We start from the raw sequence: 22215 nt of genomic DNA, 5'->3' as shown, positions 1-22215 counted from the left end.
ATCGAATGCATGAAATAAAAGAAAGGAAACGATAGGTAAAAAGTTAAAAGCGTTAGCATGAGCTATAGCACATTCTGCTACGTTCTCTTGGTTATCCTCGCGATCTCCAGCTTATTTTCTTCTGCAGCACGTTCACGTTGCTCATTCCACGCATAACTAAATGAAGTAAGTGCGCGGAAGTGTTACTCAAACAGCCGCGTATGCGCGGACCAAGCGAGCTCGAAGGAAATACTCAAAATACCGTATTCACAGCCGGCAAACGCGTTCTCTGTGCCGTGAGTCACTGCGGTATTACCTTGCGGTGACGTGGTACTTAATATATCCCAAATTATTGCGATGTTGGCTAATAGCAACCAAATAACAGGCTCATAACAGACGCCCGCCGCCTTGGCGCGGCTTCCGCAGCGGAGAAAGCCCACGATGGATGGATGGCGAGATGGATGGATGGTGGAGGGGATGGATGGGATGGATGGATGGGAGGATGGAATTTTTGAAGGCAAAATTAGCAAAAACGAAATGCTTGCAATAGTGAGGCCTTGATGTCATGTGGTCATTTGTATATCTGTAAACAAAATTGTAATGAAGTTCAACTGTTGAAAATATCGACATGGATTGGATGGGGGGGGGGGGTACGTGTTACCGACTGACCGTATTGGAGTACAGACCCAAACACGGTCGCAGGGCTGGTACTCGATGTAGCGTCGTCGAAGATTGTAGTGTCGGCTACCGGTCCTCTGCTAGTCCTTGATGCGCAGACGGGCGAGCTGTCGACCTCCTTCGGTGCGCTGCAAGTAGGTGGCAACGTCGAGATTGTCTTCGTCGGTTACGCCCGGTAGCATGGCGTCAAGCGTCGTTGTCGGGTTCCTTCCGTAGGCGCCATGATACGGTCTACGAAGACAGCCAAGACAGCTTCGAGGACAATAATGCACGGACGTGTTTCCAGCCGTCTGGATGGAGATGGATGGATAGATGGATGGATGGATGAGGCTGAACCCTTTAAACCGGGCGGTGGCATACGCCACCTAGCCATGACTATTAACCTATTTTGTACTTTGTGGTGGGTGAAATTTCACCCTGCCTTGATTTTATCCACCAATCAGATAACCTCTGTTTGGTTATTTCTACCCGCTTAAAGTCTATTTTGCCTTCACTGTCCCTAAACCCCAATGCTTTGAAAAAATCAGCCCCGTTGCCTTGCACTGTAGGGTTAAGCCCTTTACAGAAAAGTATGAGGTGTTCAGCCGTTTCTTCTTCTTCTCCACACGCACAGCACAACGTGTATACCGTGGTACTTGACTCGGTACATCTTAGTCCGCAATACTCCCGTCCTGGCTTCAAACAACAAAGAGCTTCCCTAGAATTATCGTAGGTATTTTCTTTGGCAATTTCTTGCTTGAAAGTTCTGTATGTTCCCAGTGCTGATTTCGTCTGCATCCCTGTTTTCCACAGACCCCTCTCTGTTTCCTTAACCTTTTTCTTAACCGCTGTTTCCTGGTTTGCACCCCTCCTGCAGTCCAAATATTTGATTGACAGTTTTCTGGTCAGCTTCCTCCATTTTGTATCAACATTCCTCATGTACAAATAACTGAAAACTCTCCTTGCCCACCGCTTTTCTGCCATTTCTCTCAATCGCTCCTCAAATTCTATCTTGCTACTGGCTTCCCTGCCCTCGAATGACGTCCATCCCATGTCACCCTGTACCCCCTGATTTGGTGTATTTCCGTGTGCTCCCAGAGCCAGTCTACCTACCCCTCGCTGCTTAACTTCCAACCTTGCTCGAACCTCTGATCTCATGCACAGGACCGCATTGCCGAAAGTCAAACTAGGGACCATCACCCCTTTCCAAATCCCTCTCACCACTTCGTACCTATTGTAATTCCACAGTGCCCTATTTTTCATCACAGCTGCATTTCTGCTACCTTTAGTCGTCACATATTTTTCATGTTCCGTTAGGTGCTCAGCCCCATTGTTTATCCACACTCCAAGATATTTGTACTAATCCACCACCTCCAGCGTAACCTCCTGTATCCTATGCTCGCTGCCCTGATTATCATTAAAAGTCATGACTGCCGATTTTTCTTTACTAAACTTCAAACCTAAGCTATCTCCCTATTTACCACAGATGTCCATTAATCTCTGCAAGTATTCCTTGCTGTCAGGCATATGTACAATGTCATCCGCATACATCAGTCCTGGTAATGACTGTTTAATCCATTCTCCTTGCTTGAAATAGGAAAGGTTGAAGCCAAGTCCGCGCCTCTCAAATTTTTTCTCTAATCCTTGTAAATACAGCATGAACAACAGAGGTGACAGAGGGCACCCCTGCTAAGCCCCTGCTGTAGTCTCTATAGGCCCAGATACCTTGTTTCCCATTTTATAAGCACCTGTTACTTTTTAGATATCTTTTAGAGATTTCTTACTCCATCTTCCACATCTAGAGGCCAGTATGTCCCACAAATCCTTTTGGATTACACTGTCATAGGCTCCCTTGATATCCAGAAGTGCAAAGCCATAGGGGCCTGTGTTCCTTTCTGCTATTTCAATACACTGCGTCAATGGGAACATATTATCTTCTAAACCTTCTTTGTTTTCGGAACCCATTTTGTAGTTCCCCCAGAACCTCCTCGCTCTCCACCCATGCCTGCAGTCTGTCCTTTATAATCTGCATCACCACCCTGTAAACCACTGACGTCACTGTTATGGGACGGTAGTCGTTTATGTCGGCTTTGTCCCCCTTTCCCTTATATATCATGCTCATCCTGCTCAGTCTCAGCCGTCGGGGGCTTTACCGTCCGTTATCATTTGCTCACTGCCTCTCTTAATTCTTTCTTAGATTTTGGGCCCAATGTCTTTATCAACATAATTGGGATGCCATCAGGACCTGTCGACGTGCTACTAGGAACCCTCTTCTCTGCCCTTTCCCACTCGCTTTGTGCCAGTGGAGCCACTGCACTGACTAGTCCATCCTCACCTGATTGAGCACATGCTATGTTTCGTTCTTTAAATTTTTCTGTCATCATTGTTCTTATATGTTCCATTGCCTCATCTCCCTCTAGTCGAACACCTTGAGCTGTAACTATAAACCTCTGCTCTAGGCTAGTCTTATTACTCAAGGAGTTGAGATGTTTCCAAAATTTCTTCGCTGCTTTTCTATCCTTTTGTTTACTTCTGACAACCATTGGCTCCCCTTTCTTCTGATCTTCTCATTGATCAAATGGGATGCTTCCCTTCTACAGTTTAAAAAGTTATTCCATTTTCTGCCTACATCAGCTTCTGGTTCACCCCTCTTCTTTGAATATCTGTGTTCCCTGGATGCTTCCTGACGTTTCTCTATGGCCTTCTTAACCTCCTCATCCCACCAGCTCTTGGGTTTACGTCTTCTGTTCCCTTTTGTCCTGACTCGTACCTTAGTAAGCTCTAGCTCAAATAGTCCTGTTAAATTTGCATATGTCCATTCTGTTTTTGTATCCTCTGAAATTACTTCCTCAATTTGCTGGGTTGCTATTTCAAGCTGATTTTCCGAGTAAAATATCCCACCTGGTTGTTCATCTTGCCTTCTACCTACTTCATTTCCCTTCTAAAACTCACCTTAATACGTTTGTGATCACTACCTAGACTTCTGGAGCCATATTCATCTATGCTCATTACATTTAGCTTATCGTGCATCCTATGTGACATTAGTGCATAATCTATCGTCGACTGCAGGCTCCCTACCTCCCATGTTATGTGCCCTTCACACTTCTCAGTACTGTTGCATACAACTAAGTCATGCATTTCACACATATCCAGCATCATGTTGCCTGTTGAGTCTGTGTACCCGTCCATGTCTTCTATGTGTGCGTTCATATCTCTTAGTATAATAATCTCGCACCCTTCTCCTAGCTCATTAATGTCACTTGATATGCATTCCAGCATTTTTTGTTTTCCTCTTTGGCATTTGCTCCTGTCCACAGGTATACAAAGCCGAGGAGTGTCTGCCCTCCTGCAACTTTCCCTTTCAGCCATAAATGCTCCTTGCATTCCTGTTTGACCCTTTGCCAGTTCATACTTTTAGGAATGAATGCACCAATTCCACCCCCTTTTCTGCTGCCCTCTTTTCTATTGCAATATTCCCATGCATAGTCAGGATTACAGGGAGGTTGCTCCATGTCCCTAAGATGTGTCTCCACAAGCCCGTATACCATCAGCTTTTCTTGCCTTAGTTGCTCGTCTATCTCCTCCCACTTCAGCCTATTCCTGCCACCTTGCTTGTTAATGTACCCTATGTCAGAATGACCTTGCCCCTGGTGCTTACGTCTATTTCTTCTCCTACCGATTCTACGTTTCTTGAATCTTGGGGCCTCTCTGGGTCCGTCTTCGTCTACACTGGTGGTCTTAGGGCTCTGGGTCCCCCCAAAAATCCGTAGCTTGGCGCCCTATCCTACTACCTACGCTCCCGCCCGTGGCACCACTGTAGTGAATGCCATCCTGTGCAAAAGGGTGGGAGCCAGACTCGTACACTTCCCGGTTTACCTCCATTATGCCGTACCCAAGTGGTCGGCTCAGACCCCTAATGACCCGGTTAGCCTCAAGCACACTCCGTTCCATCCCGCTAGCCTGGCCCCGGACCTGTGGGATTGTGCATATGGTCACATGCACATTCGCAGAGGTTTCTCTGAGTTTACGCAACCCAACCTCTAACTGTCTGTTTAGGTTCTGGCTCCCTCCCTTCAGCACATCGTTGAGACCAGCATGGATAACGACCAGATGTTCATGCTCGAGGTTGTCCGATACCACCTTCTGAGCTTTTGCCATTGCGTCAACCATGCATTTCCCTGACTGGGCCTCCACCATCACCCGCCCGTCTGCCTTCACTGTTGTAAGGACGCCCTCGTTAACCCTTGCTACGTTGGAGTTCCCCACCACTAGGACCCTTCGCTCTACACGTTTGCCTCCCGCCTGCGATTGACGTCCTCCCGTTCGCGCTAGCTGGTTCTCCACCCGCCCTGCGCCACTGACACGTGACGATGTGCTCCCTGCCGTTCGTCCCTTCCCACCCGAAGCCTGCCGCACTACCTCGCTGTAGAGTTGTGGAACCGCCGTGTTGCCGCCGGCTCTCGCCTGCTGTTCAACGGCCCCTAGGCGTCCCTCCCTGCTCTCATGGCATGCCTCTGCCTGAGTCTCCGCGCTGTCCCCGCCGCCCGCCTGAGCTGACCCGGGATTACGCGCCGCCTGTGCCATTAGCGCCTCCACCCGCTCTTCCAGCACGACCCCGCTTTTCCCGTTCTTCTTGTAGCTCGCCAGCTATTCACTTTACCAGAACGGCCTCGGCCCCCTCCCTGTGAAGCAACTCGCCGATCCGAGTTTCGAGCTCAATTCGCCGCTCTCGCTCCACCTTCAGCTCCCCTTTGAGCTCTTCCACACTGGCTGACCATTCCCCTTCCATCCGCCGCACAGCTACCTTAAATCCTTCACACGACCTGCACGCGAAGCTAGCCTCCTCAGCGTCGGCTAAACTGGCGAAGTGCGTCTCGTCCAAATAACACCAACGTTTGCACTCCTCGCACTGCACCAGCTCGTCATCACCCCTGTACTTCCTAGCCTGCCGCACCATTGTCCACCCGTCCACCTAACGAGAAAGCCCACAAAATACCTGAACCCCCACGGTAAGCCGTACGGCAAACTCGCTATCCGGCTACCTCCGCTAGCTTCCCTAACGCGGTCTAAAACTGCCGCTTTACACTGCTTTCACCATGCAACACGTGCGCCACAACCCGCTTCAAAAAAAAAAAAAAAAAAAAAAAAAATTGAACTATTCGTTACCTACTAACGTCCTACCAAACTAACCAAGAAACTAAAAAGCATGAAAAACAATATATATAGATAGCTCGGGTACCCTAACACTTCTATCAACCCAATAAAAATAAACAAAAATTGAACTTATTCACTGCTCCTAAAACCCCTATATATAAAAGTAGCGTCACGCTTTGAAGAATGCCGCCGCCTCCTCGCACACCCTGTCCGAGGCCGACGCCGCGTCGGTATTGGCCTAATGGCATCACGTGGACCGCCGGGCGCTGGCTGCGTTTGTTTACGATTACGCTCTATCGCCATTTTCGCCCGAGAAGCGTCTACCGACTGGCGAGGAGCACGACGATAGCGGCGAACACAGTCGGCGATCGTCGAATCTGATCAGCGGCGAAAGATAAACAAGTGCACGTGTTTCGAGCGGTGTAGGCGGCGCAACGGTCGAAAAAGGAGCGCGAAAGAGAGGAGAAACGAGGAGGAGGAAAGGCGGAGGAGGAGAGTGTCGCTACTTTTTATATATAGGGGTTTTAACTGCTTCTGCTGCGCTGAGCCGTGCTCCCTCAAGGGCTGCAGAAGATAGCGCCAACCTTTCCCTTTCCCTCAAGAACCACTTATCATGCTGCGCTGAGCTCTAGAGTCACTACTGAGCTCCACTCGGCCACGACCGTCCTGTTCGGCTTCACTCGAGAGAGACATGATGATGTTGATGATGATTAATGGCATCCCCTTTGAAACGGGGTGGCGACAAATAGTCACCTAGCCTGCTTGATTTAATCAGGTATACTGATTGACGCTTCTGCGAGGTGTCGCCACCTCGCGGTGACAAAAAGAAAGTTGAGAAAAGCACACAATAGTTCTGTATTTGAAGTATTTTCGCCTGCGAACCTATGAAAAACATGATGATGATGTGACTTACATTAAGGGTATTGAAAAGCGTGCCTGCGTTTTTGTGTGCGCATACATCCTTCCCGTCGAGTTTCTAAGCGCCCTGCTCAGTCGCCATCTTGTTTAGACAGGAAAGCAGCCTGCATCGTTCTTGACTTCGATGCTGTCTTTGCGATGCTGTCTACTTTGACGTCTTAGTGAGAATTGGAACGAGACTTAAGATGGCCGCCGTCCACTTAGCTGTCTATTGAGCCGTCTAAGGCGAGTATTGGAACACACCCACTGTTTTGTTGGGCCTATAAGCTCTTAAGTTCCAGCGAATCACTGCAGAGGCCGAAATCAGTGCTTTTATTTTATGACAGATAGTACTAAGTTATTATTTTTAGTTATTTACAGTTATTTATAGTAATAATATTAACTTCAAACTCTGCTTTTTAGCTGTTTTGAACGCACAATAATGTTTACCATAATCGATCCCTCACGTCATCTCTGCCTACGGCGTAAAAGTTCAGCTGTCCAGCGATCTGCGACTGGCTCAAAGGCTTCTTTTTTTATGAGCTAAAACAAGTCTTTGGCGCTGTGATATCGCGTGTTATTTGTTTCATCGCCCTATCTTGTTTTCACTTTTTTAATTAGCTTGGCAAGGGTTAGCTGGTACATGATCTATACACTGTTCATTTACATCAACCTAGCTGGCCGCCATCTTGGGTCTCTAGCACGGCAAGAGCATGCGTTAAAATAAAGTGGCAGACAACAGATGCCACTCGCTCTCTGAATCGGTATAAGCGAGGCTTTAAAATATTACTGCGCAAAACGGCACACCAGTTTAAGAAGCGCGCAGTCGTTTTCGGCGACGAGCACGTCCCGAACATAACTCGCTCGAAATGGTAAAAGCCGCGACAGCACGCAAAGAGCAAAGGTAAAAAACAAATTGATAACAGTAATTATGCTGTGAAAACCGGTTACTGTCAAAAAGCAAATCATGTTGATGTGCTAATAAAGTTTTAGAATAGGGGCCCCCAACGTTTGGGGCCCCAAAGAGCTTTGCGGGTGTTAGCATTGGGTCATAAATATTAAAATATAACATTTTTATGATAACAGTAATTTAGATTTACGTGTTTAATTACAACTTCGAACTAATTCTATTAGCGGCAAGCAACTTGTTGCGGTTAGTTTTGAGTAACCAACTTTACGTACCTTCACGCAGCCAAGTCTATCCGTGTTAGGCCTACGAGCCATGAATTCGGAATCAGCGGTGTCTAATGAATCAATCCTCATTACACATGCTAGTTGAGAGAAAGCGATAACCGCCATCACTTCTCCTAGCTTACGAACTTAACGCGTTACCACGAATTCAGCCCAGTTCGGTGCTAGGTTAGAGCCGTCGCTTCGATGGGCGCCGCCATGTTTGTTGACAAAGGCTTTTGGGACATCTTTTGGGGCTCCTGCTAAATCACTGAAATAGCATGCCTGACGCAAAATCCAAGCACAGTTTGCGTCTTGCGCATGCGCAGTGGCTTCGACGCTATTTCTTTGGGGCCCCCAAAAGTTTGAGGCCCCTATTCTAAAACTCTCTAATAATTGCTGAGGTTTTACGTGCCAAAACCACGATATGTTAGGGAGGTATGACGCAGTGGGGGACTGCGGATTAATTTTGGCCACCTCTGTTTCTTTAACGTACACCTAAATCTTAGTACACGGGTGTTCCTGCATTTCGCCTTGATCGAAATGCGGCCGCCGCGGCCGGGAATCAAACCCGCGTCCTCCAGCCAGCAGCGCGACACCTCATCTGCTAAGCTAACACGGTGGGTGAAGTTCATGTGACGTGATGCACTGTCATCGTGGCAAACATGTTTCAATATTATCCAAATGAGTATCTGCATCCGTGACATTACGGGCAAATCATCTAGAAGTAAAAGCACCATGAACCCACCTTTGGCTCATGGCCTTGCTCCCATTATATTTTATACGTTCTTGTATACTTGGCCCACTTCCCCATGTTTGGATTCTCCTCTCTGAGGAGGATCCGATCTTACGTCCAACCTATCGATATGAATCTCGAATGTAAGCACGAACAAAAATTCATCTAGCAGGTGAAGAAAAATGGATGTAAAGCTTCGCGCGAGATACGTGGAGTAGGCCGAAAGCTGTGCCCGGCGCGATAATTCATCTAGAATTAAGACATGGCCATGAACACGCTGGGGCGTGTCATCCACCCGTGCTTTCATTCTTTCATGTCGGCGCCCCGATCGCCCGATGGCCCCGACCCTACGTTATTGCTCTCCCTTCCTGAGCATACCCATGTTAGTACAGTCACGGCCGGACTGGAGAGGCGCGCGCGCTTTCCTTACGGCCTTCGCTATCGCTTCGGGCACAATGGGAGCGCGTCTCCGCGGGTAACGTCACGGCTCGCCGCGTGAGGGCGCAGCGACCCTGCTGTAGTTGTAGTTTTGGGAGCTTCTTGCTACTGCCGTCCTGACATTCTCTTTTTATGTCATGTGCTGCATCGTTCGACAGAGTGGATGCTGCTAGCCAGATACGTCGTGATTTGAGCACCTTTGACTCGTAGCTTTTGCATTCTAAGGGATATGCCTTGCAATGCGAAGCAGTGAATCGGTTGCTGTGGACCGGCCAGCGAGACCATGGTGTACTGTTGCGTACCGCACTGTAAGTCGCAGTCAAGTAGGACTAAAGGCGTTTCCTTTCATCAATTCCCGAGTGATGCAGAACTGGTGGCTAAGTGGCTGAAAAATATTTCAAGGGAAAATTTGGTTGTCAACGACAAGTCGGCGTCAACTGTCGTTTGTAGCCGGCATTTCCTCTCCACTGACTACGTGCCTGGGTGCCGAATCAGGAAACTTCTACCTGGTGTTGTGCCAACAGTGTTCGACGAGTACCCAAGTTACCTCGTGCCGAGTGCCAAGAAGCCTCGTAAGGAGCCCGCATCTAGATGTTCTGTCCCTGCTCCAAAACCAAGTAAGCGAAACGCGGAGCCAGAAGGTGCGGTCGACCTTCCTGAATCGCAGGACGACTTCGCTGACAAGAAACATAGTGTCTGCACTCAAACGGCAAATAAAGACGCCCAGCGAGTAAGTGCGTATGTTTCGCTTATCGGCAGGCTTCGTAAACAAGCTGCGTACCACCGTTCGAAGTGTAGCAAACTCCAACAGCTGCTGGACGCTGCAAGGAAAGCAAACGCTTTCTATCGGGAAAATAAGAGGCATGCTTCTGTCAAAGAAGTTGTTGCTGATTCTGCAAAGGGTGAAAAGAAGGCCATCTTTCTCCTTCATCAACTAGACAGTTATGGGCAGAAGCGACCGTGCTACCCAGAGGAGATAATCAGAGAGTGTGTCGTGTGGCGCTTTCTTTCGCCTAAGGGGTACGATCACGCTCGGACATCCCAGCTGCTGACACTGCCAGCAAAGTGCACGCTGCAGCGGTACATGGGACAAAGCCCGACAACGACAGAGATGAGTCCTGCGATGAGAGAAAGACTGGTTTTTGAAGCTTCCTTACTCAGCTCTAAGCAGCATATGGCAACGCTAATCATTGACGAGGCTAGCATCAAGCCGAAATGCATATACGATAGGAAATCGGACGCAGTCTTTGGCTTGAGAGACAAGCCTAGCAGTGACACACCAGGTGGCTCGAAGGAAACCCTTGCAAACAGGGTCCTGTGTTTTGTGCTTCACGGCATCGCTAGCTCCTACAGAATTCCCTGCTCGTACTATTTCACTAAGCAACTTAGCGGGAGAGACCTGTTTGCATGGACTAAGGAAGTGATCAACGCTGTTGAGTCGTGCGGATTTTTGATTGTGCGCATTGTGACGGACAATTATTCCGCCAATACTACAATGTTTAAGCTGATGGGAAATGGCTGCCTATCGACTGTAGTGGAGCATCCACATGATGACAATCGGGTGATCTTCCTAAGCTTCGACCCATGCCACGTACTAAAAAACGTTCGGAGTCAATTTCTTGAACGAGAACTGACAGACGGCGTAGGGGACATCTCTGGCATATTTGTCCAAAAGCTGTACGAGCACCAGAAGGACATGACAGTCAAACTGGCAAGAAACCTAACCAAGGAACATGTCTACCCTACAAACCTGGAGAAGATGAATGTCCTTCGGGCAGTGCAAACATTCTCTCCACAAGTAATTGCAGCTATTGAGCACCTCCAAGAAAACACAGGCGGTGACTCTACCCTCTACGTGTTCAGCAAAGCAAGTTCAACCATTCACTTTATGAAGACAATCAAACGATGGTTCGATATCTATGATACCACGTATGCCGGCAGCGGCCAAAAGAGCCCGATATCAAATGCAGACGACCCTCGGCTGCTGTGGCTTGCAAACGAGTTCACCAGCTACATAGAAGGCATCCAGGAAAACTCGAAAGCACGGGGAAAGGATGGTTTCACTTGTGAGACATTTGAAGCCTTGCGCTTTACGACGAAGTCTACAGTCGAAACTGCACGTTTTCTTCTGCGGTATGGTGTCAACTGCGTCCTTACGCGGAAGCTGAACAGCGACCCCATTGAGGCCATCTTTGGAAGAATAAGATTCATGTGCGGAGGAAATGACATGCTCGACGCAAGGGCAGTGACGACTGCGCTTGATCACATTATCAAGTCTGAGACCTCAATTGGCAAGAAGCTCACAATACCTTGTGGTGATGCCGAAGAGCTGGCTGCAGCGCTACCACAGTCTCTGACTGAGGAGTTGAATGACCTTGCGGAATATCCAGACACCCCATCACCCTCTGTCACGTACTCTGGTTTGGTTTATGTCGCTGGTTACATCGCCAAGCTAATAAGTCACTTTGAGTGTGACGCTTGTTCAATTCTCCTTGAAACGCACGAGAGAAGTGATCCTCTGTACACGCTTCTACAAAGCCAAGATTTTAGCAGGCTGCACTATCCAAAAGCCGAGTTTGTGGCACTGTTGGACAAAATTGTGTGCTTTTTTGAGAAAGCTATCCTGCACCTTCCACGGACAAATGTGCTGGAAGTACTACGAATCCTCATTCAGCCACATCTTGAAAACTCGCCGCTGCTACGTTGTCCGGAAGGCGTCGACAACAGCCACGCGATAAGGTCTGCCGGCTTGATTTCCGAGAAGTTTGTCAGAATACTTCTGATCAACTACACCCAGAAGATAACCGACAAGAACGAGAAGTCAATATCTTATGCGCACAAGCCATCCAGGAAACACTTTAGGCTTTGAATTTGTGTCCCAGGTGGGAGTTATTTCAGCAAGAAGTGATGTGCTCGACATGACCGTTTTCAAATAATGCGGTATTAGTGAAGGAAATGCTCAGTTTGTTTTTAGTTTCATCGTAAATAAATACTTGTTTTCACCGAATGTGCAGCACCATCCCTTAATTGTTTTTGATGTGAGTGGTGCTCAAACAAAATACCAGCACTACGGCTTCAGAGCTATGACGCAAATCCAAGCCTGGCGTTTCGTTCTGTGCAAACACTGCACGTTGCGCGGAAATTTATTTGCCGACTCAGACCCATTACTAGGCAAGACAAAACTGCGCGGTGGTTCTATAGGAATAAGGGTCAGAAAGTTTTTATCAGTGCATGGCACTTCCAAATAATGCGAGCATGCACGGCCGAGAGGGGAGCGAGCGCACGCTCGCCTTCAGTTCGCGCCGACGGCACCGGCGGCAGCAGTAGGGTCGCAGCGCCACCACGGGTGCGCGGCGTGAGGGGGAAACAGCCGCAATGAGAAGGCCGTAAGAAGGAAAGCGCGCGCGCCTCTCCAGTCCGGCCGTGGTACAGTGTACTGTGAAAAACCCACTACTCCCAGGTTCATCCCCATGCCCGGGGATCGGGTGCATAACAGTCAAGCGTGGTGTAAGTTTAAGTGCATCAAAGATCAAAGCCGCCGGCTCAGACAACGGCGCAGAGAGGGAAGGGAAGGGGAGGGGCGGTCATTTCGCGCACGCACACATGAACAACCGCGCTGTTGGCTCAGCCAGCTAAAACAAAGCCTTCGATATTTGCTTCTACGCGATCAAAGCGACCTATGGAGCGTGGATTAGGGCGCCACTTATAGCCCAAACAAAGCCAAGTCGCAGATATTTTCAGTAGCCCAAATATAGCCTCGTAGCCAACTCGTCCATGTCGACGCCAAAATTTTTTTCCTGTAGCCCAATTTGGCTATATATATAGCTAAACCTGGCAACACTGGTCCTACGCTGCTTGCGTCGGTGTGGACTTCGGTATCTGCGTTTTCGTCGAAATGAGCAAGTATTGGCGGCGATTGCGGGCGTCGCTTCAGTTCTTCAAATGCTTCGACTTGCGGCGTCTCCCACTTGAACTCGACATCGGCCTTCGTGAGGTACGTCAGTGGCTCGACGATCCGTGAAAAGTCCTTGATGAAGCGCCTGTAATAAGCGCATAATCGAAGAAATCTACGCACTGCCTTCTTGTCGGCGGGCGGAGGAAAGTCAGTGATGGCCGCAGTTTTCTGTGGGTTAGGGCACACTCCAGACTTGTTGATGACGCGGTCCAAAAAACAAGAGCTCCTCGTATGCGAAGCGGCACTTTTCTGGCTTCAACGTGAGTCCGGAGGTCTTGATTGCTTGAAGAACTGTTTCAAGGCGCCGAAGGTGTTCTTCGAAGCTCGAGGCAAATACAATAACGTCGCCCAAGTAGACTAGGTAAGTCTGCCACTTCAAGCCCGCCAGTACTGTATCCATGAGACGTTGGAAAGTCGCAGACCTGCCGAGGCAGTGGCGCAGCAACGAGGGGGGGGGGGGGGGGTTTCGGGTGTTGTAACTCCCCCTCTGAGGCCGATTTAACCCCCCCCCCCCCCATGCGTCCAGCCCCACCGGTCCAACGTGTACCTTCAGCGCTCTGTTCACATTGTCATTACAATTCAGGAGGTGGCTTGAGGTCGAATTTTCCAGATTAACAAGAACACTCTGTCACTGTATTGTATTTATTCATTCACTCTTACAGTACTTTGAGTAAAACGCTGAAGAAATAAACATTGTCATCATCCTTGGTGTCATTACTACAATTATTAGGCATGTTATTTGCTGTTGGATTCCTCTGGCTACAGCAAGGCAATTGCATATTATGCAGGGTGTTTGCTTCCCCCCCCCCCCAAAAAAAAAACAAATTTAACCCCCCCCCCCCCCCCAAGGCAGAGATCCTGGGTGCGCTACTGTCCCGAGCAGAGACCAAACAGCATGACCTTGAACTCGAACAATCCGTCTGGTGTAATAAAGGCAGTCTTCTCCCGGTCCCTCTCGTCGACTTCGATTTGCCAGTAGCCGGTTTTGAGGTCCATCGACGAAAAATACTTTGCGTTGTAGAGTCGATCTAAGGCGTCGTCTATCCGTGGGAGAGGGTATACGTCCTTCGTGTTTTTGTTGAGGCGACGATAATCGACGCAGAAACGTAGGATTCCATCCTTCTTGTTCACTAACACCACGGAGGACGCCCACGGACCCTTGGACGGCTGGATGATGTCGCGTAGCATTTCGTCGACTTGTTGCCTTATGGCCTCGCGTTCGCTCGCCGAAACTCGGTACGGGCTCTGACGGAGTGGGCGGACATATTCGTCGATAATGATTTGGTGCCTGGCGACAGGGGTTTGTCGAGTTTTTGACGACGACGAGAAGCAGACCTTGTATTGCAGAGCAGGGCTTTTAGCTGTTCTTTGTTATGCCTGGGAATGTTCTGATTGACGTCGAAAGCCGGTTCAGGTACTGCAGTAGTCGTAGAAGGTGCGGTAGAGTGCGTGAAGGCGAAAGCACTGCTGGATTGTACTATTTCAACGATGTAGGTGTCCGTGGTGCCTTTGTTAATGTGCTTGTATTCGTGGCTGAATTTTGTGAGCATAACTCTTGCTTTCCCTTCACGTAGCGCAGCTATGCCTCTAGCGACGCAAATTTCACGGTCGAGCAGCAAGTGATGATCGCCCTTGACGACGCCCTCCATGTCTGCACGCACTCCATGTCTGCCGATGGAAATCATTACGCTGGAGCGAGGCGGAGCGGTGACTTGTTCTTCAAACACATTCATGGCATGGTAACTGATGTTTGTATCCGGTGGCATCGCTTTGTGCATTGAAAGCGTAATCGTCTTGAAACTTAAGTCGATGACTGCACCGTGTTGGTTTAGAAAGTCCATGCCTAGGATGACATATCCCTGGAGCAGTGCTGCAGGATTACAAAGCTCGCCGGGTAAGTGCGGTTGTTAACCGTGACTCGCGCTGTGCAGATTCCAGCCGGCGTTATTAGGTGGCCTCCCGCTGACCGGATATCGGTTCCTTGCCAGGCCGTTTTCACCTTCGTCAACTTACTATGTCATCATCACCCCTCATCCAGCCTTTATGCCCCCGTTCCCCCCTCCCCCTGTGCAGAGTAGCAGGCTAGATCATGCTAGCTCAGGCCGACCTCTCTGCCTTCCTTCAAATAAATTCTCTCCCTATCTGGCGGCGAACGAACCACTGAAGACAATAGTCGGCTCCAGTGTCGACCAGAGCGGTGACGTTATGACCATCGATTAGCATGTCTAGGTCGGTAGACCGTCGTCTGGCGTTGCGGTTAAGTCGTGGCGTCGGATCACGGCTGCGTCGGCTTGCTCCGCTGCTGCTACGTCGCATCGGCAAGTCTTCTTTCAGCGGCGAAGTGTTGTCGTCAAGGCTCTTGCCAGGCGGCGTGCTGATACTTCATCGTGATGATTCGCGAATCTTTTTCGTCGGCGGCGGAGGATCTTCGGCATTGCGTTGTACAGCAACCGCACCTCCATCGGTTGCTGCTTTTAGTTTCCCGGGTAAGGGCTGGGAAATCGGCCCCGGGTTGGGCCAGCGTACTGCCGGTGATGTAGCGGCCTGGTGACGGCGAGCGTGAAGGTCGTCGTGGTTGCCACTGGGGGCAAGATAGTCGGCGATGTCACCTGGCCGCTCGCCAAGCTGTGGAGGTGGCACGTTTACGGCGAAACCTCGTAGGCCCATCTCGCGGTATGGGCATCGGTGGTAGATATGGCCGGCTTCGCCGCAGTGATGGCAGAGCGGGCGGTAGTCGGGGGCGCGCCAAATGTCCGTCTTCCTCTGGCAGCTGCGCTGGGCGACGGGCGGGCGTGCTGGCGGCGGCGGTGGGCGACGGAACTGCGGCGTTACGGGGCCCTGGCGCGAGTTTGGAGGGGGACCTTGACGGCGGGCGACGGCGGCGTAGGTCATCGCTTCCGGCTGTGGTTGAGGTGATGCCGGAACTTCTGGCACTTCCAGTGACCGCTTAATCTCTTCTTTAACTATGTCAGTGATCGAGGCGACCTTGGGCATAACGACCGCTCTGATCGACTCTCGCAGGTCGTCGGCGCCTAGCGCTTGAGCTTCGACGTAGTTTGTCAGCGCACGGTGGTTGTATTGCCTGGCATGCATTTCAAGCGTCTTCTCGATCGTTGTGGCCTCTGAAACAAATTCTGTGACAGTCTTGGGCGGGTTGCGTATCAATCCGGCGAATAGTTGCTCTTTGACACTCCGCATCAAGAACCGAACTTTCTTTTCTTCAGACATGTCGGGGTCGGCGTGGCGGAAGAGGTGAGTCATCTCCGTGAAGATCGAGATGTTCTCTCTCGGCAATTGCACTCTGGTTCCTAAGAGAACTTCGGCCCTTTGCTTTCGTACGACACTCGTGAAGGTCCTCGCGAAGTTCTCACGAAATAGGTCCCACGTCACCAGGGTGGTCTCTCTGTTCTCAAAGCAGGTCCGAGCAGTGTCATCCAACGAAAAATAGACATGGCGCAGCTTGTCGTCGTCGCTCCGTTTGTTGAAACTCGCGGTCCTCTCGTATGTCTCCAGCCAGGTTTCAGGGTCTTCAGCCGACGATCCACGGAGGGTTGGTGGCTTCCGAGGTTGTTGCAGCAGGATGGGTGACGCTGGAGCTGCCATTAGGATCGTTGATTTGGCCTTCATCGCTGAGGTCTTCGCGGGAAGATGTCCGTACTCCGTCAGTCCTTGCTCCCTACGGCTAGCTCGCTGGCCCTTGGCGACATTGATGTCCTCTGGTTTCGGGCTTGGATTGCGGCTTTGCGGGGGCGTTCGGTACATGAACGCACTAGCACCTCCACCAGATGTCAGGTAGTAGTGACGATGAAGAAAACAGTCACAAAACTGTGAATGACGAAGCGGACGTTTTATTGGGCGAACCTGTGCTCACAAAAGCAAGTTGTACTCGAAGCACAACGATAGCGGTGAACACAGTCGGCTATCGTCGAAATCTGATCAGCGGCGAAATGCGTCGCCTTTTATACATGAGTCGTAGAAGGTTCCAGAGTAATCCCTGGTGCCCGCGTATCTTCCAGAAAGTACTAGTGGTATTAGACAATTCGCGTCGGTCATACAATCAGATGACATAAGCGTCGGTGACAACAGCCAACGGATGAAAGCATCGATAACGTTCGAGAAACTTCCGATACATGCAGGCGCGTCCTGCGCTGAGCGATAACGTTTAACATTTGTTAGCCGTTGAAAAGCGGGCACCAGTGAAAGATACAAGTACACGTATCAATATTAGTTGAACGTAAGTATCAAAATGGCACACACATGAACATTTGCCGTTTGATACATTGTTGAAACAGCCTAGACGTGAGACTGGAAAATTAAACAGCCCGACGGAAGCTTCTGTGTCTTCGCTGATGCAGGGGTCGGACTCTTGCGCCAATCGTGCCATTTTGATACAAACGCAATTTCCTGCGCCACACTGCGCCAAATACAGGAAATTTGACCGAACGCTGTGCCAGAACGGCTTCGGCATGTGTGCTCCGGCAGTGCCCGCGAACAGCGAGCGGATTCGTTCTCCGAAAAAGAGTGCAGCCGTTCACATCCGCACACCGCGAGATGGCGCCTCCCACACACGCCTCGGCTGCGGGAGGCTGTGGGTTCGATTCCCACCGCCGCCGGGCACCCACTGGTTCAAAAAGGGTACAAGCGTACCCCGGCCTGGCGTTCGGCTTCCTTCAGGGGTGATACGCTTGGGAAAGGAGCCTGCGCCGTGAATTCCCGTCGAAACCAACGTGAGCACGGAAATCAAGTGATGTCTGGGCCGCTCCCATGGCGGTCATTTCCCATGTGGCGCCCCAAGCACCTATTGAGGTGGGGGCACCTTCGGGTTGAGGTCAAACACCCCTTTCCAAACGTTGAGGTCCCACAATGGCCGAGCACCAGGCCGGGAGCGCGCTTGTACCTATTTTACCGGTAGGTACCCGGCGGCAGCACTTACCTCCCACAGCCGCGGCCTCATCTCCTTTGCCTCATCTACAAAGGCAAAGGAGATAAGGATAAGACGAGCTCGTACAGGCCAGTTCCAGTAACGTCGGTGATATTTAGAATGGCAATGCAAGCCATAAAATTAGAACTGTCGAAGTGGGTGGAGAAAAACGATGTATTGGGGGAACTACAGAATGGGTTCAGGCCAGGCAGACGCTTAGAAGACAATATGTTTGTACTAACTCAGTGCATAGAGATTTCAGTAGCTCAGAAAAGACCTTTATGGATAGCATTTCTAGATATTAAAGGAGCTTATGACAACGTAGACAGGGAATTGTTGTGGGATATTCTTCAATACGAAGGCATAGATGACGATTTCGTGGAGCTGCTGAGGGAGATATATAGAGACAACCAAGTACAAGTGGTATGGGAAGGTAGAAAAGGAAATAAAATGGTGGGAATTCACCAAGGATTGAAGCAAGGATGCCCTCTGTCACCATTGTTGTTCACGCTTTACGTCAAGGGTATAGAAAGGCGACTGGAAAACAGCGAATTAGGTTTTGATTTATCCTACATGCGCAATGGACAAATGGTGCAACAGAAGGTCCCCGGACTGATGTACGCAGACGACATTGTGCTACTAGCGGACAATAAAAATATTTACAGATACTTGCGAATATCTGTGGGAATGCAGCGACAAATCTAGGCCTTAAGTTTAGCACAGAGAAATCAGGAATTATGATCTTTAATGAACACACGAGTAACCCATAGTGAAGCAATATAAGTACCTCGGCGTACACATAAACGAAGGAAAGAATTACTCAAACAACCACCAAGATAACCTGAAAATACAGGGGAAGCGGAATGCAGCAATAATGAAACACAGAGCACTGTGGGGCCACAATAAGTATGAGGTGGTGCGTGGAATCTGAAAAGGAGTAATGGTGCCAGCACTAACATTCGCAAATGCCATTATATGCTTAAAATCGGACGTATTGGCGGGTTTGGAAGTTAACCAAAGATCAGTAGGCCGGTTGGCTTTGGGAGCCCACGGTAATACCACAAATGAGGCAGTGCAGGGTGACATGGGTTGGGCCTCCTTTGAAGTCAGAAAAGCACAGAGCGAAATTAGTTTTGAAGAAAGGCTCAGGAACATGGATGAAAATAAATGGGCGGCTAAAGTGCACAAGTATCTCTACATGAAAAGCGTAGACACAGTATGGAGGAAGAGGTCAAGGAAGTTGGCAACCAAGTACAGGATAATCGAAACTACAAATAGGCAACCAGGAGTCATCAGAAAGAAAGTGAGAGAAATAGAGACCGTGAATTGGATGCAAAGAATGGAAACAAAAAGGACAATGGAGATTTACAAGAATGAGAAGAAAGAAATTAGAAGGGAAAATCTGTACGATAACACAAAGGGCAGTGCCTTGCTATTTGAGGCTCGAGCCGGTTGCCTAAGGACGAAAACATATCGGAACAAATATTCGGAACTAGATGAGACATGTGCATGCTGCCGTAAAGATCCAGAAACCACTCAGCACATCCTGATGGAATGCGACGGGATCCACCCAGTGAGAACCGTAGGTAACGTGCAACTCCCAGAAGCTCTTGGTTTCAAAGTGGAAGGAAACATAAACAGATCAGCCGTAGAGATCAGCAAGAGACTATTGGAGTACTGGGGGAAAAAAAGCAGGGAAAAGATGGATACGACCTGATCTCTTAAAATCATAGGCAGCGACACAAGGTAAATTTTTAAAAAAGAAAAATAATAATGAGAGGTATACAAAAATGCTAGATAAAGAACAGGTATAGTATACCTGATTAAATCAAGCAGGCTAGGTGACTATTTGTCGCCGCCCCGTTTCAAAGGGGATGCCAATAAATCATCATCATCATCATCATCATCGTCATAATTTTCGCGCTTATAATTCGGCGCTGCCGGAAAGTTGCCGGCGTGTGCGCGGCCACTCCCGGCTGTCGTCACTGCTGTCGGAACGGCCAGAGCGGCTGTATTCAATTATACGGACACTCCAGGTGCATTTTTGCCGTCGGCGTCGCCGTGATGTTCCGTATAAAGTCCAAGGGCGATAACACCGTCGCCGCGCGCCGTATGTGCGAGTGAAAGCGCGCGATGGAAGCCCACGATCACGGTTCAATCTGGCGTGCACAAGGGAGGAAAACAGAGGAAACAAACCGTTTTCCGTCGCGCGAAAGGGGGGATGAGAGGGAAGGAACGAGGGAGTGGGGGCAGGCGTTGTTGTCCGGAAGTAACTGCGTACTTCGCGACCGGGCGCAAGAGGAACTGACGATAGCGGCTCGATCACTTTCGTGCGCGCAAGGGAGGAAAGTGGGGAGGCAGCGGGGGGGGGGGAGGGGGGGACGTTCTACTCTATCAGCAACCGCGCGCGCCCTATCTTGAAAGATATCTGCAGACGGCTCATACCTTTGTGCGTTGCTGTGTTCTCGCCACTCAGTTTGCGTTGAAGCGATAGACAGCACGAAGGTCACTCCGCTCGCTGCTGCTGCTGCAGCGCTTCCTCAAGCCAGCGTTTTGACAGCGAGTGTCCGCGGTTATTGAGTGTGCTGTGTTGATGTTTGCCTGGGCGCGCTGACACCATGCTTGTTTAGTTAGTAAGCGAATCTCTCCAAGTTTATACGGCCGATAAAACTACTATGCTTGCTTCGTCTACTGATTTGCTATCGCAATCGATGCTTCGCCTTTCGGGCGACACTGCAATTATTTAGAGTGTACTATAGAATACGGTTGAGTGGGCCGAGTGGCGCGGCGCTTCCTATATAGCTGAGGCGCAAAACAACGAAAAGTAGGCTGAGGGCGCTGCGAGCGAACTAGATATTAGGGAAGCGCGTGCTGTAGCGGGTTCAGCGGGCGGGCGTCACTGTGCCCAGGGTCGGCATAACGTAAAACTACAGGTTTTCCCGCTCAATTTAATGCAAGCGCCACTGAAAATAATCCAGGTGCCAGCCAGTTTAATCTGAGCGCCAGCATTTTTAATCCAAGGGCCAGCAATTTAATCCAGGCGCCACCACATCTAATCCCAGCGCCATCCGAATTAATCCGTGTGCCAACTGCGTCAGCTATTGCGTAATCCTTGCGTCAGCTATTTTAATCCAAGTGCCACTCATTTTAATCCCGGTGCCACTCAGTTTACTCCTCTTGGCAATTGATTGAGGAACGAATAATTCTTGCAAAAGAGATCGTAACATGCGTCACGAATGCCGTCTATTTATTTACGTCATCACTGTATTGGTGTCAGCACTAAGCTAGCACAGTTTCCACGCATCAGTTTCATCATGGCTGCTTCACAAACACTTAAGTGTACTTTGCATATCATTCATTTCCTCCTTTGCGAGTCGCGTTTCCGAGGGACAAGAGTGACTCACATAAGTGAGTCACCATCGCGACACGCATTGCGCTACTTTTGTTGTATCATGACATGCGATTTCCTTTTGTATCGTCATGCATATCGATCCAAATGGATTGCAAGGGTAAAAAGTTGATCATTACTCAGCCACTTATAATCACTAAGTGACTCATGAGAACTCACTAAGCTTGTACTTTAGCACGCACTCCTATACTCCCGACATGCATATCAAACGAAATGGTTCTGAGAGTATAACCGCCTATTGTTGAGTTACATGATTAGGTCACTAGTGACTCACTCGACGTCACCACCGTCGCTCCCAAGCTGCGCTCTCCTAACCTGCCGACTAGCATATCAAACGAAATGGGTTTCAGAGGTTAACAACCTGCTCGCCAGTATCAGTATCACCCAGTCAGATGTGATCACTAGTGACGTGATCACTAGTGAATCATGTGTCGTCATCACGGTTTTTACCCAACCATGAACTCTAATAACCTGCCGACATGCATATCAAACTATATGGTTTTCAAAGGGCAACAACGTGCTGACTATCACTCAGTCAAACGACGTGATCACAGTGACTCACGTGACGTCATCACAGTTTTTACCCAACCATGAACTCTCCTAACCTGCCGACATGCATATCAAACGAAATGGTTTTCAAAGGGCAACAACCTGCTCATTATCACCCAGTGAAATGTCGTGATCACGAGTGACTCACGTGACGTCATCATGGTTTTTACCCAACCATGAACTTTCCTAACCTGCCGACCATAGGTCGGCAGTGTGGGAGAATACTCACTCACACTCACTCACCTCCACTCACACCCACTACCACTCACTCGCACTTGCACTCACTTGCACTCACACTCACTGGCACTCACTCACACTCGCACTCACCTCCACTCACCCTCACAGACACT

The sequence above is a fragment of the Dermacentor silvarum genome, chromosome 3 (assembly GCF_013339745.2).
Source record: "Dermacentor silvarum isolate Dsil-2018 chromosome 3, BIME_Dsil_1.4, whole genome shotgun sequence".
NCBI classification, from domain to species: Eukaryota; Metazoa; Arthropoda; class Arachnida; order Ixodida; family Ixodidae; genus Dermacentor; species Dermacentor silvarum.
This window is presented reverse-complemented; position numbering follows the sequence as displayed.